Source organism: Cavia porcellus, unplaced genomic scaffold (genome assembly GCF_034190915.1).
Source record: "Cavia porcellus strain 051 isolate PalLab524CR breed Dunkin Hartley unplaced genomic scaffold, mCavPor4.1 scaffold_425, whole genome shotgun sequence".
Classification (NCBI taxonomy): Eukaryota; Metazoa; Chordata; class Mammalia; order Rodentia; family Caviidae; genus Cavia; species Cavia porcellus.
Genome location: NW_026947908.1, coordinates 45,085 through 50,485, shown reverse-complemented (window position 1 = coordinate 50,485; position 5,401 = coordinate 45,085). Strand labels below are relative to the sequence as shown.

Here is a 5,401-nt window from a genome sequence, read left to right as displayed (position 1 = left end):
CATTACATTCACTACTAGGAGTGAGAAAATCATCACGGGGTGGTGCGAATTGTATGGGTGTGTGTTACATTACATTCACTAGTAGGAGTGAGAAAAACATCACGGGGTGGTGCTCATTGTATGGGTGTGTGTTACATTACATTCACTAGTAGGAGTGAGAAAAACATCACGGGGTGGTGCGCATTGTATGGGTGGGTGTTACATTACATTCACTAGTAGGAGTGAGAAAAACAGCACGGGGTGGTGCGCATTGTATGGGTGTGTGTTACCTTACATTCACTACTAGGAGTGAGAAAAACATCACGGGGTGGTGCGCATTGTATGGGTGTGTGTTACATTAGATTCACTAGTAGGAGTGAGAAAAACATCACGGGGTGGTGCGCATTGTATGGGTGTGTGTTACATTTCATTCACTAGTAGGAGTGAGAAAAACATCACGGGGTGGTGCGCATTGTATGGGTGTGTGTTACATTACATTCACTAGTAGGAGTGAGAAAAACATCACGGGGTGGTGCGCATTGTATGGGTGTGTGTTACATTACATTCACTAGTAGGAGTGAGAAAAACATCACGGTTTGGTGCGCATTGTATGGGTGTGTGTTACATTAGATTCACTAGTAGGAGTGAGAAAAACATCACGGGGTGGTGCGCATTGTATGGGTGTGTGTTACATTAAATTCACTAGTAGGAGTGAGGAAAAACATCACGGGGTGGTGCGCATTGTATGTGTGTGTGTTACATTACATTCACTACTAGGAGTGAGAAAAACATCACGGGGTGGTGCGCATTGTATGGGTGTGTGTTACAATACATTCACTACTAGGAGTGAGAAAATCATCACGGGGTGGTGCGCATTGTATGGGTGTGTGTTACATTACATTCACTAGTAGGAGTGAGAAAAACATCACGGGGTGGTGCGCATTGTATGGGTGTGTGTTACATTACATTCACTAGTAGGAGAGAGAAAAACATCACGGGGTGGTGCGCATTGTATGGGTGGGTGTTACATTACATTCACTAGTAGGAGTGAGAAAAACAGCACGGGGTGGTGCGCATTGTATGGGTGTGTGTTACCTTACATTCACTACTAGGAGTGAGAAAAACATCACGGGGTGGTGCGCATTGTATGGGTGTGTGTTACATTAGATTCACTGGTAGGAGTGAGAAAAACATCACGGGGTGGTGCGCATTGTATGGGTGTGTGTTACATTTCATTCACTAGTAGGAGTGAGAAAAACATCACGGGGTGGTGCGCATTGTATGGGTGTGTGTTACATTACATTCACTAGTAGGAGTGAGAAAAACATCACGGTGTGGTGCGCTGTTGGGAGCCGTGGCACTGTCAAGTCATCAGACGCGGTGATTGCGAGGCCTGTGGGAAAGTACAAAAGCCTGGGCTAGATTACCCCTCTCATCGAGCCCGCCTGTGTGGCACCTGTTTCTTATCACCCCACTAAGTTCCCGCCTCACAGGGTAGTCTGCCTAGCTATTAATCCTATATATAGCCAGTGCCTCCACCCCCGAGAGAGAGAGAGAGACTGAAGCACAAAAGGAGCCGCGGGGAGCGGACCGGTAGAGGCTTCGGGGCAGACTGAAGCACGGAAGGAGCCGCGGAGAGCGGACCGGTAGAGGCTTCGGGGCAGACTGTATAAGGAGAGAATAAAGAAAAGCCTGACCACCGCCAGACCTTGTCGTGTGTCTTTCCTGCCGGCCGGGAGCGGACACCGACATTTGGAGGCCCGCACGGGGACTGATCACCCCCGAGACGTGAAGTGGACAACGCTCCAGTACAGTGCTGCAAGACAGGTGAGTAGAGGATAAGCCTGGGCCCTGGGTGGCGCGCACCTACAGGGTTTGTAGACTCCTCTCAACCTCACGCGTAAGTGGCGGGTTTCTTGGGCCTCACGCGGTGAGTATGAAACATAACACCAGAACTTAAGGTAATAAAAGAGTGTAAAACATAAACATAGAAGTAAAAATAACAGAAGATATATTAAAAATGGGAAACATGCCAAGTAAAGATACACAGCCTTGGTGTTGGTCCTTCGGAGACTCCTAAAGTCCAAGGACCTCAAGGTGGGGCGTAAGACTTTAGAAAATTTCCTTGCAGAGATTGACAGCTTTGCTCCCTGGTTTCTGCCTACAGGGCATGTAAACCTGCCCTCCTGGGAAAAGTTGGGCAGAGACCTTTCCCTAGCAGAGCGGGAGGGTAGAGCTTCAGTCTCTGCTCGTCCATTGTGGGAAATGATACACACGTGCCTAAAGAGTGAGGGTAGTTACGGGGGGAGCTCTCAAGAACTTGTAGAAGTACGCGAGGTGTTTGAACAGGCACAGTGAGGAAGCTCCCGAGAAGGGTCCGTCAAGGAGGGCAGAGATACAAAAGAGGAAGCCGAGGCGCGGTTTGTGTCTTTCCGCAGGAACCGGGACGAAAACCACTGTTGGTCCCAGAGAGGTTGACGCGACAAAGCCCTCGACTGAAGATCAGACCTGCCCTGCCGGAGATCCATCACAGACCAACCAACAAGATGAATAGAAATAGCGGTAGCCCAAAATGGACAAAAAGATCCTCAGGCATACGCATGGCTCGCTCGCATGGCCTACGACCGCGTTTAAAAGTGACAGGCTTCCCACATTCTCCTCCCTAGACAACAACATGTAGCAGGGTGGATGAGTCAATGACGGGTAAGAGCGTGCCTCCCCAGCACGACTCAACCTAAGCCAGGCCCTACCCCGTTCCGCTCGAAAGCCGCTGGATTGTTAGATAAATTTCTCTCCGAGGGGATTCGTGGAGAGAAATGAGTGCATGCCTATGTGCAACCAGGTTCCGTCCGGTTCATTCCTGGCCCTAGAAAAAAGGACGAGGGCCTCAGGGCCTTGGTGGACCCTGGGACGGCCGACCAGGGTCTACGCTAAGGGCCTACGGTGGGCCTCAGTTCGGGGCATAGGCCTCTGCACTCTATCCAGGACGGGCTGCGATGCGCGTAGCCATCATTTAAAATAAAATAGGGGGAGATGTTGGGAGCCGTGGCACTGTCAAGTCATCAGACGCGGTGATTGCGAGGCCTGTGGGAAAGTACAAAAGCCTGGGCTAGATTACCCCTCTCATCGAGCCCGCCTGTGTGGCACCTGTTTCTTATCACCCCACTAAGTTCCCGCCTCACAGGGTAGTCTGCCTAGCTATTAATCCTATATATAGCCAGTGCCTCCACCCCCGAGAGAGAGAGAGAGACTGAAGCACAAAAGGAGCCGCGGGGAGCGGACCGGTAGAGGCTTCGGGGCAGACTGAAGCACGGAAGGAGCCGCGGAGAGCGGACCGGTAGAGGCTTCGGGGCAGACTGTATAAGGAGAGAATAAAGAAAAGCCTGACCACCGCCAGACCTTGTCGTGTGTCTTTCCTGCCGGCCGGGAGCGGACATCGACAGTGCGCATTGTATGGGTGTGTGTTACATTACATTCACTAGTAGGAGTGAGAAAAACATCACGGGGTGGTGCGCATTGTATGGGTGTGTGTTACATTACATTCACTAGTAGGAGTGAGAAAAACATCACGGGGTGGTGCGCATTGTATGGGTGTGTGTTACATTACATTCACTAGTAGGAGTGAGAAAAACATCACGGGGTGGTGCGCATTGTATTGGTGTGTGTAACATTAGATTCACTAGTAGGAGTGAGAAAAACATCACGGGGTGGTGCGCATTGTATGGGTGTGTGTTACATTACATTCAATAGTAGGAGTGAGAAAAACATCACGGGGTGGTGCGCATTGTATGGGTGTGTGTTACATTACATTCACTAGTAGGAGTGAGAAAAACATCACGGGGTGGTGCGCATTGTATGGGTGTGTGTTACATTACATTCACTAGTAGGAATGAGAAAAACATCACGGGGTGGTGCGCATTGTATGGGTGTGTGTTACATTACATTCACTAGTATGAGTGAGAAAAACATCACGGGGTGGTGCGCATTGTATGGGTGTGTGTTACATTAGATTGACTAGTAGGAGTGAGAAAAACATCACGGGGTGGTGCGCATTGTATGGGTGTGTGTTACATTACATTCACTAGTAGGAGTGAGAAAAACATCACGGGGTGGTGCGCATTGTATGGGTGTGTGTTACATTAGATTCACTAGTAGGAGTGAGAAAAACATCACGGTGTGGTGCGCATTGTATGGGTGTGTGTTACATTACATTCACTAGTAGGAGTGAGAAAAACATCACGGGGTGGTGCGCATTGTATGGGTGTGTGTTACATTACATTCACTAGTAGGAGTGAGAAAAACATCACGGTGAGGTGCGCATTGTATGGGTGTGTGTTACATTACATTCACTAGTAGGAGTGAGAAAAACATCACGGGGTGGTGCGCATTGTATGGGTGTGTGTAACATTAGATTCACTAGTAGGAGTGAGAAAAACATCACGGGGTGGTGCGCAGTGTATGGGTGTGTGTTACATTACATTCAATAATAGGAGCGAGAAAAACATCACGGGGTGGTGCACATTGTATTGGTGTGTGTTACATTAGATTCACTAGTAGGAGTGAGAAAAACATCACGGGGTGGTGCGCATTGTATGGGTGTGTGTTAGATTACATTCACTAGTAGGAGTGAGAAAAACATCACGGGGTGGTGCGCATTGTATGGGTGTGTGTTACATTACATTAACTAGTAGGAGTGAGAAAAACATCACGGGGTGGTGCGCATTGTATGGGTGTGTTTTACATTATATTCACTAGTAGGAGTGAGAAAAACATCACGAGGTGGTGCGCATTGTATTTGTGTGTGTTACATTAGATTCACTAGTAGGAGTGAGAAAAACATCACGGGGTGGTGCGCATTGTATGGGTGTGTGTTACATTAGATTCACTAGTAGGAGTGAGAAAAACATCACGGTGTGGTGCGCATTGTATGGGTGTGTGTTACATTACATTCACTAGTAGGAGTGAGAAAAACATCACGGGGTGGTGCGCATTGTATGGGTGTGTGTTACATTACATTCACTAGTAGGAGTGAGAAAAACATCACGGGGTGGTGCGCATTGTATGGGTGTGTGTTACATTAGATTCACTAGTAGGAGTGAGAAAAACATCACGGGGTGGTGCGCATTGTATGGGTGTGTGTTACATTACATTCACTAGTAGGAGTGAGAAAAACATCACGGGGAGGTGCGCATTGTATGGGTGTGTGTTACATTAGATTCACTAGTAGGAGTGAGAAAAACATCACGGGGTGGTGCGCATTGTATGGGTGTGTGTTACATTAGATTCACTAGTAAGAATGAGAAAAACATCACGGGGCGGTGCGCATTGTATGGGTGTGTGTTACATTACATTCACTAGTAGGAGTGAGAAAAACATCACGGGGCGGTGCGCATTGTATGGGTGTGTGTTACATTAGATTCAC

General features: G+C 48.4%; 1 long non-coding RNA gene across 1 annotated transcript; it reads left to right on the top strand.

Moving 5' to 3' along the window:
* The first annotated feature begins 1,329 nt into the window (after positions 1-1,329).
* LOC134475180 (uncharacterized) lies at positions 1,330-3,375 on the top strand. Its single transcript, XR_010046172.1, has 2 exons — positions 1,330-1,806; positions 2,418-3,375. It is a non-coding gene; the product is annotated as an uncharacterized LOC134475180 (long non-coding RNA).
* Positions 3,376-5,401: the final 2,026 nt, after the last annotated feature.